The 18,634-nt window shown below is 43.4% G+C and overlaps 1 protein-coding gene across 1 annotated transcript in view; it reads right to left on the bottom strand.

Annotated features, from left to right (window-relative positions):
- The window catches only part of VANGL1 (VANGL planar cell polarity protein 1), a 158,684-nt gene extending 140,498 nt beyond the window's left edge, over positions 1-18,186 (bottom strand). The window contains exon 1 of the mRNA XM_054691750.1: positions 18,168-18,186. The gene's annotated coding sequence lies outside the window, so the exon portion shown is untranslated. The remainder of the gene's footprint in view (positions 1-18,167) is intronic.
- Positions 18,187-18,634: the final 448 nt, after the last annotated feature.

Genomic DNA, 18,634 nt, shown 5'->3' with positions numbered 1-18,634 from the left:
GGCATCCACCCTCCCAGGCCACCGCACTGTCTGGCGTCTCAGCTCCCGCAGAACACTGCCTTTGCACACATTTTCCAAATGAGCCACCATGTCCTCCATCCTGGCTAGCTTTGAGGAGGTTCCAGGGCAGGAGAACAGAGCCAAGAGGACCCCTGACACTACCTTTTCTCAAAACCATGGGCTCTCGGCCCGCTCCCTTCCTGGGGCCTCTCTCCTTGGGCTTCAATCTGGAACTTTCTCTTTCAATCCAGATATTTGGCCCCTGTCAATTCCCCTGACACCGCCCTTGCCTGGTGACTCCTCTCCTCACAGGCAAGAGGAACGTGACTGTACGATAATTACCGCGCGGCTGATACAAGGGCGCTTTCTCTCTGGTCAGCCAGCCACAGGCTGGAACGTGGCTGCAGATCCTCCACGTACCTTCAGCACCAGGAGTGGGTCCCCAGCAGCGGCTCCACTGACTCAGAGGTGAGGACAGTCCTGGCGAAATCCTGTGTGAGCATCAGGCAGTGCCGCAACTTTCACGCTAACTTCATTTTGTAATTATCTTTCATTGGTGGCACAGTTTAGCCTTCTCCCCAGCTGAACTCTTACACAGAGGCTGAAAACCAGAGCGTCCACTCACTCTCCGCCCTTGGGGCCCCACCGCCCTGCTTGGAAACTGTGGTCTGGTCGCTCAGTCTCTCTTACAAATGACCAGACAGAGGCCTGGAGTGAGATATTGGCCCGTTGAAGCTCATAGAGAGGACCTGGCAAAGTGAACACAAAGAGGTCTCCTCCTGGGTCCGGTGCCCTTTGCGCTCCAGGTCCTGTCCTCGGAAACAGCCCCCGAGGTCGCCATAGCAGTGGGCCTCAGAGCACCACTCAGCGGGGCATATGGGGCTGCACTTTCTGGCTTCTCAGCTGGGCCTGTTCCTGCTGAGTGACAGCACCTGGGGGAACATCACTCTGAGTTTCCTGTTTCTGGGCCTGCCCAGCCTGAGTACCACCTTGTCCCTGGATATGTTGCTGCTCCCTGGTACTCCCTTGGCATTGTGTCCCTTGGTCTCTGGCCAAAGGCAAGTGATAGCTGTCACTTCTGAGATTAAGATAAAGAGACACAGTTTGAATCTCTCTCTCCCTTTCATCATTTACTCTGGGGTATGCTGTGAGCAGCCTTATGAAGCCTTCTGAATAAACACATATGCATATGACTGATTTTGCCTTTTTTAAAAAAAGATTTATTTATTTATTTATGCATACAAGAACTGGGGTACAGGCCAGAGGTGGGGGGAGTGAGAAGATTCACCAGAGACAGAGTGGGGAGCAGAACAGGCAGATCTACTGAAACACACTGCTGAGGGGAGCAGTGGGCAAGACAGGAGGGGTCTGCTGCACTATGTGGATAGCTCCCTAGCCAGGGATCGAACTCGTGCTGCAGTGGCTGTGGATAGCTTCATAGGTTGTGTTTTAACTCCTTGCACTACCAGGGAGGCCCTGATTTTGTCTTTTTAACAAAAAAAAAATACATGAGGAACTAAAGATGGAGTTTTTTTAAATTATGGAGACGTAATTAATATAACAGAAAAATTACCCTTTTCAAATGAACACTCACTATGCCATGCAATCATCACCTCTAATTCTAGAACAATTACATCATTCTGAATACTTGCGCTTACCTTGTTCCTCCCTCCTGCCATGCCCTACCAATCACTAATCTATTCTCTGCGAAAGAGATGCACCTGGTGCCAGGAGACACTACAGGAGCAGACAGAGGTTCTGTGCTTGGCAGGTGAGGCTGAGCCCCTGGAGGTCTCTGGGCCTGCTCTCCCTCGGGTCCACTGATCAAGATGGTCATGGCAGGAGCCCACTCAGTTAAGCAGCACTTGAGTCAGAGTGAATACAGCAAGAAATTAGCAACCCTGAAGAGCACCATCACCCAACAGTGCCTGATCTTGGATTTCTGATGTCTGAACTATGAGGTCTAAACCCCTACTGCTTACAGCTGCCCATCTGTGTGACTTTGTTCTAGCGGCCTGGACTTGCTAACTTGGGCCAGAGGGGGTGCAGGTATGCAATGCTCCTCCTCCTTAGGACACATCTCTCCTCAACCACCACCACCAAATCTTTGTGCAATTCTACCCACACTGCCCAAAAATTAAACTAAAAAGCCAAACTTGAACCAATCAAAACTCAGGTCTGCCAGCTTTACATGCCCCAACCCATGGAGTAGCTGAGGCGTCTGTGAAGGAGTCTCCATCTATCTCCTTGATCTGAGCTAGATGGAATCGTGCGGTATTGAGAGACCCATGATGTAGTGGGCTGTAGCTATGAGGCATATTTTCAAGACATCGTTTCACATGGACCGCAGTTTTCAAGTCATAACAGAAATCAAACAATTGTTGGACACAGCACAATAATAAAGAAAACAGAAGGAGGTCCACCAGCGTTCCAAACAAAGATCGCATTCAGCTTCTCGATCACACATGTTGAAATCTCCATTCCTTTAAACACTTGACATTGTTTCAACCCGTTTATGGGGCCAGGGATCCCTCCCTCTGGAGGCTTAGAAAAATAGCCAAGTTCCTTAGGTGAGGGTCATCCTCGGATGTGCTTCCCCACCAGATGGTTTCCAGCTGCCTGGACGTATCCCTCCCACCTCATCGCCTGCAGCTGGACTGGCCAGTCTGGCAGCCGATTGCACTTGGTCTCTTATGAGCTTTGCCCTTGGCCACTCGCCCACAAAAAGTGAAACTTGATGATGAGATTTAAATGAAAAGTCGTTAGAAATGGAAAATCAAACTAGGAGGCACATAGTAAGTGCTTGTAAGAAGAATGAATGAATGAATGAATGAATGAATGGATTTATCCCATGAACTAACCACTTTACTAATAAGGGGAAACAACTATCTTAGCAGGAGTTTCTGGAGTATGATCCACAGCATAACCGCTCCACAGCCGGGTAGCGGTGTTTGTCAACATGGTTTCTGGGCCCTACCCCAGGCTCACCCAATCACAATCTTGGAGAGAATCTACCACAGGCAGGGCATTGCTGACAAAGTCAGCAGGGAGTTTTTTGGGTCAAAAAAGTTTCAAAAGCAGTTGCCACAGCCACCGTGGCCTCTGGATTCTAACCAGAGACGGTCTGTCGAGGGGTTCTGCCATAACAATTCACATCAAGCAGTTCCTTTTCTTGAACGGTGGTCTGGGGAAATATTAACAGATACTCACTTTGGTTTGTGGGCTGAGGGAAAGCAAAGAAAAGCCTAGAAGAGCCGAAGGACTCATAAAAGCAAGTGCATGAAATATGCTACTTTGTATTTCCAGCTGGGAAAGAACTGGTGGCTGCTATTACCCAGAGAAAAACAGACCATGTTTAACAGGGCATTAAAAATGGTGCCTGGTTACTGATAATTTCACAGGCTCCCACTTCATGCACAGAGTGGCAGAATGGAAGACAGAATCCACGTGGCGTGAGTCCTGGATTGCTGGAAAAGGCAGGCGGGTTTTCCTGAGCAATTACTCTCCTTCTGAAAATACCAAGTGCCAGCTACAGAGCTCATGTCTGGACTCAACAGAATGCTCAACTCACTTGGAAGGTCTGGAAGGAATATTTCAAGTCAGCTAATAAAGCCGGGAAGGTTATGCAGTTAAACAGCAGTAAGTAGGGTTTGCTTCCAATTTATCTTCATGAACAAAAACTCCTTGCACAAAGGGACCTTCTGTAAGGCGTTTGCAGAATGATGGCTTCAGAGGCATTTTTGTTGCTGGCCGGGTCCTGGTCTCATTCAGAAGTCGGGGGGCACAAACCCCCACAAACCCCTCTTACTGGTTACACAGGAAGAGCCCTGGTTCCCTCCTCCTTCCTGCCGGGGACAGGGCATTGGGCTGTTCCCTCAAGTCTGCAGCTGCTCTCACCTGTTCTTTTCACATCAGTTCTCTCTCCGTCATGCCTCCCTCCCGACACCCACAGTCTGCTCTTTCTTCTGCGCGTTTCTCACTTTAGACAAAATTGGAAATCCGTGAAGTCTGCAGAGCTTCTTTGCTTCCCTTTCAGTTTCTCTTTCCTGCCTCTTCCCAGGTCCTGATCTGCTCCCTCCACCTCCTGCCTCCATTCTCCACACGTGATGAACTGGTGCTGGTTGAGCCAGGACCCGCCCGGAGCCTGAGGCCCAGGCCTTTCAGAGCAGCTCACGGCTTGTGACAAATGTCTCTCCAGCAGATTCTAAGAGGACAAGCCAACACCCCTTGACACTGATGGCCTCCAGGTCCTCACTGAGCTGTGCCTCCGCTACTCAGCTTCTCACATCAAACAGGCGAGCTTCACAATGGGCCCAAGGGAAACCAGTCTCTCTGGTCCTAGAATATCCTCCTAATTCCACTGTTGGCCTTTGGGGACCATGTGGAGCCAGCCCAAAGATCTTGGGCGCTCTTTTCCACAGACCTTCCCAGTATTTCCTTCCTCCCAGCTCTCAAATTTTGGGGTGCACTTGCCCCGCTTGGCTCGGCACAGTCCTAGCTGAGACCTCCTTCTGGTGTCTCTTAGACATTACCTGCGATGCATGACGGTTGTGTTCTATCCCACTCACAAGAAAGGGTATGGACGGTCATCATGTCACCTCAGTGTAAATCCAAAACAGCTCTCTCGGCCATGTGCGCTTAGTGTCTCTCCCTAATAGAGGTTGGTTTCCATTTGGGAACCGGACCTCAGTAGGTAGGAGGAACGGGTATTTTGAGTTGCCAAGGGACAGATTATTCATTGTGACCCAGAGGCTAGCGAAAATCAGGGCACACTAATCATAGCACTTCTATTGTATTTTAATCATCTGTTTACTTGTTTATTGTCCCCTCTTGATGTGGCTCTTGAGGGCAGGCATCATGCTTTCTTTGTGTATCTTTCTTTATCTAGACAACTGGCACATAATAGGTGCTCACTAAATATTTGTTGAGTGAATGAATAAAGCAAGATCAAAGGAACAGAGTGGGGAAGGGATGGGTCTACCAGAGTGTGACTAGTCTTTGTCAAAGTCCAATCAGTTGAATTTAATCAAAGGTGTAATGGAGGGTTGCCAAGCAGCAATAGTTCTTGGAGGTGTGAAAGGGAGAGATGTGCTCCTATTCAGCAACAAGCTCTTTCTACCCCTGCAGGCCCTTAAACCTCTTCCCTCCATATGCTCACAACACTTAAATTTGCACATAGAATACATGGAATAACTCTGTGGAGTGATAGCATTTTAACTCGAAAGTAAAAACATGAGAGTGTTTAGTGTTCTTGTTATGAGTGAAAATGAAATTCAGAATTATTCTATTGTCTTCAGTGACTATCTATTGTCTAGAATGCCCAATAATTTCTTATTTTCTCAAGGACATAGTCTCTTTCCCAGAACAATCATGAAGTGTCAGTGGGTTTTGCCATTGTCTTTTAGACTCCACCCTGCTGGAGAGCATGATTATTTCAGAGTTTAGTATCTCACCTCAGTCAGTTCAATCCTCCCTGTCTGCACCAATTGTTCGGAGCTAGATCTGAACCAAGCCTAAGATGGGCTAATACAAGTGCTTCGCTGGCTCACTGTGAGAGGCTCCGATCTCAGGAGGTAGAAAGGCAAGCCCTTGGGTGCGCCACCCCACCCACACCGCAGAAGGTACCGCTTGTTCTCAGCCGGAGACATGAGCACTAATTTGAAGGCAACAGTCAGAGACAACTCGATGGCGTCTGGGGCGTCTTCCTGCAAGGACATGAAATCTTTGTCTACCAGACAAATTTGAATGGGTTTGTCCTCAGCATTCAGAACAGCCCTAAATCACCCAGCTTGATGCTGCACACTCAGCAGTTTCAGGTGAGGTGCGTGCTATTCTTGGTGTAAAAAGATGATTTTGTCTCATTTCCATGTGTCATCATTGTCCTCACGCAATCCTTAGCATCCAGCTGCTAAAACAAGTAGCTCTCCATGTAATTCAACTCCTTGTGAACCAAACACAAATGGCTTATTTTCAAATTTCAGTTTTGTTTGTTTTGAAAAATACAGCTTTATTTCTTGTGTCGTTGCGATATTTTATTTTGATGGTTCAGAAATTCACTTTAAAACTTTCAAATGACTCTCATCTGTGTTAATGTGTTTCCTAGACTATGTCAGTCAAATCTTGATCTCTGTTTTGTACTTTTTTTTTGTCCTCTAGAAACCTCTCCAGCTGGCTGTCTCAGCTTAGCCACTTTACAAAGGAAAATATGCTTTTTTCTTTGAATTAAAATAAATACAGGAATTGATTTGAGCTGCTTCCCTCCTCTCAATGGATTTCTTAGATCTGGGTGACATATTTCTGCTTCATTTCAGCCACAAAGACAGGAGCAAACAAGAAGTCATGAAATAAATAACACAATGTAATGTGCACTATCAATTATGGAGACTACCCAGAATGCTAACTCAAGCTTAGGCTAAATAATGATAGAATGTTTTCTATAATAAGAAAGATGATTAATAGTTCTCTACTTTTCACTTGTCTATCAAGGTAGAGTAGCATGGTGTGCAGGTCAGGACGCCCCACGTAAGGTGATATTCACACATTGATGAAGTGTCCAGTGTATAGAAAATGTAGATCTTAAGTCCTGGACGTTTCAAGGAATCAGTGAGTGAGACAGAAAATACAAGGGGCTACAGAAAAATAAATACTACAGTCCTGACAGATGGAGAGGATTTTATCTCAGAGATTTTATAGTAGGGATTCAGGCAGAGTGTAAAGATTTAGATTTCTAAATTCCCTAAGACCTGCCCTTCAGCTGTGGAGAGCATTACAGTGAAGAGAAAGTCCAGACCAGGGCTGGAGCCCTAGTCCTGCCATGAGCAAATTTTTAACCTTGGAGAGCCTGTATTTCTTCAACTATTAAAACAGCAATAATATTAAACTGCTGTGCTTTTGCGAAAATTAAATGGAAAAAGGAAAGTCCCACCCACATAGTCCATAGTTATTCAGCCTCCTGGACCCTTAACCCTCTCCTTTTGTCAAAGCATAAGTTTCAAAAATTAGAAACACAGACACTGAATGCACACGTGCCAAGCACTCTTTGCTGCAGACACCGCAGAATGGTTCTGAGGAGTATATTAGACACAGAAGTGCCGATGGTCAGTGAAAGAAAAATTGCTTGAATGATATTGCCAAATTAGTGACAGAACTTGTCAATAAGGCCTCCCTGGTGGTGCAAGGGGTTAAAACACAGCCTATGAGGCTACCCACAGCTGCTGCAGCATGAGTTCGATCCCAGGACAGGGAGGTGAGCCACATGGCGCAGCAGACCTCTCCTGACTCTCCTGCTGCTCCCCTCAGCAGTGGATTTCAGTCAAAGTGTCTGTTCTGTTCCTCACTTTGTCTCTGGTGAATACTCTCACCCCCTACACTTCTGGCCTGTACCCCAGTTCTTCTATGCATAAATAGATAAATCTTAAAAAAAAAACAAAACTGGTCAATGAAACTGCACCATTGGTAGATTAGCTTTTCAAGATGGAAATAACTTTCCTTTCTGTGTGTAGAAGAGAAAAAAAGTCTTCCTCCAATAAGAAGTAGGAAACATTTAGTAATCATTTGAGTCAGAGTAGGTAGAACACCTGGGAGACTGGCGAGGGTCAGGCCCAGGTACCCCGTCCTGAGGGACCTAGACACAGCCCCCTCCGGGAGGAGCTGAAGTTTCCACCAATCACAGACCACCAGAATTAAAGATCAATCAACCACTGCTTGATGTACTCGCCACCAATTGGAACTGCACTGACTGAAAACTGATTTGCTTAAAGCTGACCTGAGCGTAAACTAGCCCTGCCCCCCACTTTTTGTGCAGGTCCACGCTCGCCACCCAGGCAACCCCAGTGTACAACACAACTCAAGTGCCTCTTGGGTCTGCATTCTCCAAGACCACAGTCCCAATAATACCCTAATCCTAATAATACTCCAGGTAAACAAATGTTAGGAAATAAATCTCTTAACATTATAGTATATACATATACATATACATAACATATGTTCTGTATTATGAGATCCATAGAGCTGGTTTTGTCTCTCTTGCCAGCCCCCTTGCTTCCTGGGCCTGCTGCCCTCACCTCGTTCCAGTTTGCTCAGTGTGGAGGCTCCACCAAACTTCACTCTCCAAGGCAAGCTGTGTTACTAACTCCAAAGAAGCTTAGGGCTAATGGAGGCTAACACCACAGAGCCCTGGACCCCAGGCATCATTCTTGATAGCCCTCTGTGAGCAGCACAAAGGGATTTCTTTCTCACTAGCCTGTTTCCTGCACCCCAATCTACTACAATGTTGTGAAGACAGCCCTCCCCATCTTTTAAACAGCACCCCCCACATTTTGGAATTTTCCACGTTGTGAAACCTGTCTTCTTCCCAAGGAAGAATTTTCTTTTCTTTCCTTTTCTTATTGAAGCAACTTTGCTTTATAATATTATATGTTTCAGGTGTTCATCATTGAGAATCAACATTAAGTTTATTGTTAAAAGTTCAAATCTGCAGAAAGTGTGTTTCTATTTTCCTCGATCCTCTTTCTTCTCAAATTGTGCTCCAGACCTTCTAATAATCCTGTGAGTTATCCAGTATCTTTAAACAAATCACCTGCAGTTCAAACTGATGACAGTAGATTGAATTGTACGTAAGTAAACATTCTGACCCCTGCACGATTTTGGATATGCTTTCTACAACCTTGCCAAATTATATGTTTCCTACTTAAATTGATTTTTAAATTATAAGTGTAAATCAGGTCCACAGGAAAATTTTTTCTAGGATTACAGGTAAGTGTAAGTGAAAAATAAGTTTCTGCCATGCTCTCCCCCCAACTAGTCTCACTCTCAGAGGCAACAAGTATTAAAGTTATTCTCAGGTTCATTCAGAAAACGTTGGTGTATATATGTAGACACACACCCCTAATTTTTTTAAACCCCAAAGGAACATAATATATGCTTCTGTAACTTGATTTTTTTAAACTTCACAATATATCTTAGATATCTTTATAAATCACTTCATATAGATGCGCCTCATTATTTTTAATGGTTACATGGTAATCGTATATATGAATGTGCCTCAATTTATTTAAATAGGCCGAACAGGTGGGCACTTATATTGTGAATTTCCTGCTCTGCCAATGCTGCTATTAACATCCTTTGCAAGTTGGCCCCGTGACATGTCGATGTGTGTATACACACATATACACACACACTTAGTGCAAGTTTATCTATAGAACAAATTCCCAAAAGTGGAATTGCTACATCAAAGGGTTTACAAAATTTAAATGTTGATAGATATTTCCAAATTTCCTTCCAAAAATGTAACTGAAATGTATTTTACACTCAGCAGTTTTCCCCTCAAGCATTAATGAGCTTTAAATTGTAGCAGCTGGATTTTTGTTTGTTTGGTTGTTTTTAGAATTTTGCCTCTTAAACATTGCTTTCTGGATTTATTTGCTTACTCAAACAAAAGACCAGAGGCGAGGAGATGAAAATGAGACAGAACAGAAGAAGGGGAGACAGACAGGCTCAAACCCAAGACTGATGAAAGACGAACCTACGAGTAAGAAGGAAGGGCTCGAGCAAGGAAGTTTGTGTTGGCAACATGGCGGGCAGGAATCAGGTTTCTCAGACAAGATGGCGGCCGGCAGGGCTTGCTTCAGTCCTCAGATGGAGTGCTAGACCTCCTCGATTTAATGAGGTGAAATGTAGCAATGCCTATGATGCAGAAGCTACAGGAAAGCAACTACACTTACTTGGCATGTCCCACAGAACACTGATGTGTTCTGTGATGTGAACAAAATAAGCAATGTGTGTTCATGACTTTGGCGAGACACCTGGGGCCTAGTTCCTATAAAGCATTTGACAGTGTCCTCCACATCACGCATTCACCTCTTCCAGTTACTGTGTAAAATTAACAATAACAAACGGTGTTTCTCTGGTTGTGTCCCTTCCTGCTTTTCAGGAAGACTAACTTTCCTCACAACCCTTTCGTCGTTCTGACATTCTCAGGCATTGTCTCCATCAGCTCGGGAGATGAATCCGTTTGTCTGCCCGAGTGGAATCATCTGAGAGCCCTGTGTACTGCTCTGGGCGACTGCCACTAGTGTCTTCTCAGGCTGTCAATATCCAAAGAAGCAATTGTGCAATTGGTAGTCAAAGAAACCAGAATATGTTACCCCAAAATATGCTACTTTTGGCATATAGATTATTTTGAGCTGTATGTAACTGAGAAGCAGCAGATAGATACAAGAAAATCTCTACTCTCTCTCCCTAATTGGCTAAAAAAGCAGGATGGACATTTTCTCTATACCAGGAAAGGTAAAATCTAATCGTGAGGGACCGTTTATCAGCTTGAAGAAGGCACCAGAGGAATCTATACAATGAATTTTACTGCCTAGTCCTTATCTACCAATAGATCCCCATAGACTTACTTTCCCTCGCCTTGCTACCCCTTAGAAGCCTAAAACCACTTTCCTTTGCCCTGTAGTTTCTCTGTATATTTATCATTATTTGTTGAAGGTACTGAATTCTAACCTGTTACCTGTTTGAATTACTTATTTCTCTATATTCCCATTTGTCACGTATGTGATATGTATGGTAATAAACTTTTTTTCATGTTAATCTGTCTTATACAGAACACCAGCCAAGAACCTAAAATGGATAGAGGAAAATATTTTCCTTCTCTGCAGTAGATAAACTTTTGAGTAGTTTTTCTAGAACACCAAAGTCAACCTTACATAGACCCCCAAAATTCACATTTAACATTTTGTAATTTCTCACAGTTTCCAGGCTCAGAAAGTCCTCTAGTAATTGTATCATCTCTCACAGACTCCCATGACGCCTTCCTACTAGTGAATTTTCAGCACGGAGAGAAATCTCTTGGGCAGGGAAAGCCAGGGTAATGCAAGATTCAAGGATTCCACTGTGTTTTCTTTTCTTGTCAATCCTACATCGTAAAGTCCAAATGAGTCACTTATAATTTTTTTTTTCTTTTGGAGCATATTTGAGGGTGATTTCAGTGTTCTGTAAAGACTATCCAGAAGTTTATGTTTGCTTTTTTTTTCTTTTCTTAACAAATGATACTTTATCAGAGTTACACACTCAAATTCCAAGTTCTTGCTTGTTCTTAAGTTCAACATATGACTCTTATTTATTTATTCATTAAAAAGATCAGTTGCCAGGTTCTGGTTTAGTCATTGGATATACATCTGAATCAAAAATGGGTAAAACATTTTATCTTTATGATTCATAGCTTACCGATTAACAGGGGAATATAGAAAATCAAGCGACAACAAAATTATACGCCGTGTTGGAGAGTGACCATTTCTATGAAAACTAATAAATTGGAAGGAGGGAAGGGGATGTATTTTGAAATAGGGTAGCACAGAATACTCCCTAAAGAGGAGTACTTTCAAGTGTTCTATTTTATTATTTGATTTTTTCCAGTGTTAAGCTATAATTGGCATGTATCATTATGTAAATGTAAGGTATACACTGTACTGACCTGATATACTTGCATTTTGAAAAATGATTACCACCATGGCTTAGCTAACACTTCCATTGCCTCACTACTTCTTTCCTGTGAAAACATTTAAGACTCATTCTCTTAAGAGTTGTCAAGTATATAATATAGTATTATTAACTACAATCACTATACTGTCCATTAGATCCCCAGAAATTATTCATCTTATAACTGGAAGTTTTCAACCTTTGACCAATATTTCTCCATTCCCCCATCCCTCAATACAATTCTGATAAATACAATTCTAATCTATTTCTATCAGTTCAATTTCTTTAGATTCCACATATAAGTGATGTTATATAGTATTTGTCTCTCTCTGTCTGACATTTCATTTTGCGTAATTCCCTCAAGATCTATTCATGTTGTTTTGAATGGTAGAATTTCCTTCTTTCTCACGGTTGTATAGTATTCCATTGTATATATATATATATACATTGTATCTTCTCTGGATAAAGAAGATTCATCCACCTGATGGACAGTTAGGTTATTCCCATATCTCGTCTACTGTAAAGCATAGATATCACTTGAAATCCTGTTTTTATTTCTGTTGGATACATACTCAGAAGTGGGACTCAGTAATTTAAAGCAAGAAATGCTCAGCAGTCCTGTACTAGGATTTGAGTCATATCACTGAACACCTCATTTTTCAGCTGAATTAGGATTATTGCAAACAATCAGCACAATTTACTTGCTTGAATCTTGTTTACTTTGATCTTAAAAACATATGGATATGTTTTCATCTAATTCCTCAGAAACTTTGAGCCGACTAATACCTATGCTGTTTTCATTTTCCTCCTATATTTAACATGCATCTCTTGCACCACACAATATAAGAGCTAATTAGGTTCTAGAGAGCGCTCAGGGTTTTGTCTACTTGGACACACTATTCAAACTACTAATAATGATATAGATAAAATTGCAATACTATATGATTAGAGAATTAGAGTCCAAGCACAGCAGGTTATTTTTTTTACAATATATGTTTAGAAAACACCAATATAGACTCTAATATGATCAGGTACTATCATATATATATCTTAGCAGTAATAATACACTTAATTCCCTTTACCCTATCAAGTCAATGTTCTCATCAGCCACATTTTCAGATGAAGAAAATGAGGTACAGAATGGTCATGAGTTGCCCGCACTCCCATAGCAAGGGACAGAACAAGGAATCAAATGTATACAATGTAGATCTTTATAACCATGGCCACTAAACATGGATGCTGTGTCAGAGATTAACCCCATCTGATGAGTTAGATGAACTTCAAGGTCCTTTCCAAACTCCAGACTCTATGATACTAATGGATAGCTATGCTGGGGACCTTGGTGGAAGAGTGTAAACTACTAGGCATGGCTCTGACTATGGACACGACTCTGGAACTCTGGACCAATGGACAGTCCAGACGATGAGTGAGCAGAAGCAAGAAGCAGAGCTTCAGAGACAGGACGACAAAGACTTGAGGGCACCTAATGTGATGCCTTTAATAGGGACGTGATCATTCGAAGAAAATAATTTAAGAGTTGAAAGGATTTGAAGAGTAAAGTAAAGGAATGAAAGTAAGTGAGAACAGAAGAAACAGAACGGGAAGCCATATTGTTGAGCGGACAATCACAGAGCCTGTGGTTCACAAGTGCTCTGGGTGAGAGCAGTGCTCGGGAGTATGGAAGGTGGGGAATGTAACAATACTGAAGAGCATAGGATAGAAGATGAAAAAAATAGGGGGTAGTGTGGGGAAGGGAAAGAAATGCAAATTTTCCAGGAGTGTTTTCCAAGTCCCTGTACATTCAGGAATTACACTATCATTTATGGACACATTAATTCAGACACGAAAGAGTTCAAATTATGGATTGTTGCTGCCCATAGAAAGTTCTCACATATTAAGCATGCCTCATTTACACGATCCCCACTTCATGCATCCACCCTGTACTCCCTCCCCATGAGGACAAAGCAGTCGGGAATCTATTATATCTGTAGTTCACAGTGCATTAGCATAATCAGTGAGCTGCAGCTATTACAATCTAACAATAATAGTTAATTATTGTTTTGGATAGAGAATATATTTTTTCTGTGACTCTATTTTGCACAACGTACCAGCTACTCTTGCATCCTGACAGCCTCCACACAAAGGGTATTCATTTTTAGGTCAACAGCGTAGCTAGAGAAAATATGAAATTTTTTGCTTAGAAATTTTCTACTTGAAAAAATTTCTGCTTGGTTTTGAAATGTTATCTAAATAGGATCTAGAACTCTAAACACAAATTTCTATGAAACAAGATGCAATGGAGGTATAACATGAAGAATGTGAAAGAATAAATTTTTTTTCTAAATCTAACAATGACTTGTTGGGCAAATTTCTTTTAAAAAATAGTTAAGATTAGCTTGCTTTTTCATGAAAATATTCTTTCTTCCCCTTCATAAGTTAAAAAAAATCCATAAGGACATATAATAAATTTCTGTTAAACAACTTGCTTGTGCCAAGTTGTGATACAGTTTTCCTAGAAAAAGGATCGGTAGATTTAATTTTAACAAAGGTTGTATACTGAATGTCGTTACTGTTATTGGCCACACAAGATTTTACTGATTATGCTGAATAGTAAAGCTACTCAAATCAAAAGCCAAAGACATGAATAAAAACATAGCCTGACAATTTTATACAAGGCTTTGAAAAAATGTTTTCTTACTGAGACATGATCAGATTCAAAATAGATTTAGTGTTTATAGGATTATTACACACATATGTTGCATTTTAGGTTAAAAATTTTTCTCTTCCATCTCACTTTACCTTCAAATATTGTCATATTGGACACTCAGGTGTTTGTTATATAATCGCTAATGATAAATACTTAAAATGAGAAAATGGCTAAATGCTAAAAATTACAAAAATGTCATAATAATAAAATTGACTTGTAGCTTGCACGAGACGTGGTTTTTTATAATGCCAGTAAAGCAGCAGGGAGGTAACGGAACACATAAAGAACCTTTCTTAAAACGGAAAGTTCCCTCTGACTTGCTTTCCCTCTGGTAGGGCTTCCTTGGTCTGATAAGCCAGTGGCCAGAAAAGTAAGCATGTGGGAGGTAATCGGGGAGGGAGAGGATGTGGTCAAGATTCCATCATCCTTCTCTCTGCACTGTGCAAGTCAGGGCTGGGAATTATCAAAGCCATCAAAACCTGAAAAAAGTTTCAATCAAATGAACGTGGCCTGTTTGTGCAGTGTCTACTGCGTGAGGCTGAAAGATGTCTAATGAAATTGCTAACTTGGCAGCTCAGTTACAGTTTATCCATCACTGTGGGTACTAGCACTGGGTTAGACAATCAGTTAAAAAAAAAGTGAAGGCTTTATTTTTTATTTCAATCAAGCTATGTTATGAACCTATAACAAGAGCCCTCGCGTTCCATGGAACCCCCTCTGAGAAGCCCTCCTCTAGGGAAGGTTAAATGAGTTCATACATGCAGAGGTGTCAGGAGAGTACACAGCACACAGTGGTCACTATTATTGCATCGGCAGCACAGGCGCTTGCAAGTGAAAAAGAGGTGAGCCTTCACCCCAAAGCTATGCTAGGTAAGATCATTGTCTTAAAGAAGCCATATGTAAAATTCTCTGGCACACTGAGAAGCAACATTTAAGTTTGCTCCAGAGAGTTCAGAGATGATTTCACCTAGAGAGGACATGTGGCTGAAATGTAAAGCATGATTAGATGTTCTCTAGCTACACATTAGCAGCAAAGGATGCTTTAGAAGGAGAAATTACATGGGTAAGTAGTTTTACTGCACATATAACCTGTGGTCACCAGCAAGGGAAAAATAAGAATGAAATGTAGGCCTTGTATTTCTATTTAATCTTCCATGGACATAAATCATCATTCCACATACGCTTGTGCTTGATCAGAACTGTTGGAATTTAAAGGTATTGCTAAGCCTAACTCTGATGTGAACGTCACAATCTGTAAAATCCAAACAAAATTTAGTTTACTAAAGGCCACAATCAGAGCAGAAGAGTACACTCAATAACATTTGGTATTGGGAAAAATTGGATAAACAGGAACACAATTAGTTTATATTTATTGCTCTCCTCTGCTCCAAATCTAAATCGGCATTCAACAATTTTCTGGGAAACACAGACACACATGTGTTTGCAGCGATGATGCACGCTAATAGCGTTTCAAGAAATTCATTATCATGTTACAGTGTTCCTAGTCAGCTTTCGAAAACACTTCATATTGAACTAACTTGATGCTATTTCAAGCGCAACTTGTTGGGATTTGAAAGCAAATCTCAGCTCTTGAGAAGAATGAGCGATTTAAGGAGGTGTGGAGAGAATGCTGAACGGAATCCAACATCTTCTAAAAAATGTAATTGGAAAGAAATAATTCAGCATTGTTTTTAAATCATGACTTCTAGAATGAGGAGTAGAAATTGGCAAGGCTTGTAAGATGCAGACTTGGCCAAAACTGTCCTCACTCAGGGTTTGTTGTGTTGTTTTTTTTCTAAAATCAGAAATGAAAGTTCCACTGCTGTCTTGAGCTCGTGAGCTTTTTGGGTTGAATCCTTGCTCTGGTCCTGCGGGTCCTCGTGGAATCCACACTGCAGAAAGGCAGAGCCAGAGGACGTGGACGCAAACCTGGGGTGCAGGGCAGGGGCGCGAGGGGGGCTCTCCCTTCTTTGCGCTCCAGATGGAGGGCGGTGGCCTCGCCTTTACGCAGGGAGCCCCCCGGGCTGTCCAGGGCTCCGTGCCCGCCGGGCACCGCGTGGGCCTGGCATCCAGCGGCCCCGGTGCCATCCTGGGGAGCCGGCAGCTGCAGCGCGCGCGGGGACATCCAGAGGGCTCGGCCCCTGGAGCGCAGAGGGGGCGGGGATGTTTGGGAATGGTCATTATCTGGCTTCCCACAGATTAAGCATTTTCTGCAAAGCCCTGAGGACCCCACTGTGGAAAACACTGCACCAGGAAGAGGAGGCAGAGGAGGAAAGAGGAATCGGGTGGGATGGGAAAGCACATGCAATGGGAGGAAGGGAGCAGGGCTGAGAGGCGGGCGGGGGCAGAGAGGGGCCCACGGGACGCGGGGTCCTGGGGCCCGCGGACCTGGCGCGACCACCCCTTGCTGCGCGCGCTCCGCCTCTAGATGGCGCTGTGCGGCCGGCGAGCTGGGGCCAGCGCCTTCCCGCCAGCGCAGAGTCCGCTTCCCCCGGGGCCCTTTCATGCTGATGCTTGATCAGATCAGCACCCCCAGGCTGCCCCAGATTATGTCCTGGGCGCTGCCTTTAGCCTCTCCTGCTCCAGTCTCTTCACCTTCCCGTCGTCTGTGTGAGATGTTGGGGCCTCGATGTGCATCATCTCATGGATGAGCACAGCCAGCCTGTGAGCTAGGCTGCAGCATTTCTGTTTATAGATGAAAATCCTGAAACTCAGATAGAGGAAGGCACAAGCCCAAGATCTCGCAAGCAGCAGGGTGGGCAGCTGGGGGCAGGTTTGAACCCAGATCCCGGGCTACAGCCTTGACTGAGGACATCTTGCCCTTGGCCACCCTACTACCCCCCCCCACCCCTGTGTGACTCTGAGCACAGCTGGTGTCATCTGTATGTGCATGAGCCAGGGACCAGCCTGCCCACCAACTGACCTTTAGTCCATTGACACTCTTTGTGGGGTGAACACCATGCTGGTGGCCGAGGCCTGCCCTGAGCCGGCGGCAGTGAAAGTCACAGGTGACTTCATGGGTGGGAGGGAGATGCTGTGAGTCATGATTTCTCCCAGGAGGAACCCGGGTGAATGCCCCGCACATTGGTCATCAGAGTGATGCAGCTGAGGGTGAGCAACCAGAAAAGGGAGAGACAGAAGAAAGGAGGAAAGAATAGGGGGAAAGCCAGATTTCCTAACTCCTCATCCTTTCTTCCGCTCAGACAGTGAAGACATCCTACCCTTCTCTTGGGGCTGTACTTCTAAGGCACGTGGATTCATCAGGCTACGGAAAATAGACCCCATTCCTGACTAATTCATACTCAAATTATAGAAAGCTCAAGATAAAAACATTACTAGTTGATATTATTCAAGTGCTAATAAAAATCTTTAAAAAGAAAGCAAAACTATTTGATTCCATTTTCTAATTTATTTTACAATGGGAGAGAGTGAAAAGTAAAGCAAGAGGGAGCAAAAGGGGAAACAAGGAGGTGAGCGACAGAAGAGAAAGGAAAAGGAGCTAAGAGAGATTGGGTCCCTGCACGGTTCCCTGTTGAGCGCCTGGATCTTCCTTCAGCATCCCTTGCCCTCTATTCTTGCCTAGGCCTCCTTAGTAGCGCCATGTCTTCCCTCTCTATACACATATGAAAATGAATAAAGAAAGAAAGTGGAATTTAAATGTGATTGCCCCCCCCCCCATATACTTTACTGCCCACATATTAACGGCACAGTCATTTCCATTGCATGAAAAAAATAGGATTGAGCAGTCAGTCATCGATTCGGGCACCAAAACAAAATCAAGATCAACTGAAGCCTGGGCTAACTACTTTTTAAAAATTTACAAAGTGGTTGAATGAGTTTTGCGTGATTGAGTAGGTCGGTAGTAGTGTCTCCTACGTATCTGGTGCAGTCTTGAGCGACTGGCAAGTAGCAGGAAAAAATGAGGAGAGAATGAAGAGAAAGAGCAAATACAACATGATATATTATTAACACTTTTCCATACCTAAGAGTTCTTCTGGGCTCATCAAAACAAAGGGCAATCTTGTCTTCCATGAGAAAAAGAAGAACCGCTTCTGTTCCATCTGGTAAATCCATCTGTTGCTGGAGAAGGAACAGCCAAGTGTTCAGAGAAATGACCTTCCTTAGGCCCCTCTGTAAACTGTCTGGATTTTATCAATGGTCTTGACTTCACAAGCTAGAGTAGTGTGAGAGGCAGGCGTCCAAGTTGAGTTAGCTTCCAACTTTCAAGACATGGATAGGCAGAAGCCTTCAGTCAAGCAGCGATGGATGGAGGCTCTCAAAGTCCATTTGGTTAGCGTGTTAAGATCAAGCAAGAAAACAGTTAACAGAAGTGTCAGTGTGGCTGCAAGCTCAATGAGGTTTTATATATGAAGTAAAAGATTAAGGGAGACCAAATTTATTGTCATTGAGAGGAAGTATTTATAAACTTGGCAGAGCCTCATGTGAGAG

This window comes from Talpa occidentalis, unplaced genomic scaffold, assembly GCF_014898055.3.
Source record: "Talpa occidentalis isolate TD23 unplaced genomic scaffold, MPIMG_talOcc4v2.1 talOcc4.9, whole genome shotgun sequence".
NCBI classification, from domain to species: Eukaryota; Metazoa; Chordata; class Mammalia; order Eulipotyphla; family Talpidae; genus Talpa; species Talpa occidentalis.
The sequence above is the reverse complement of the archived record's forward strand: the minus strand, read 5'-3'. Positions and strand labels throughout refer to the sequence as shown.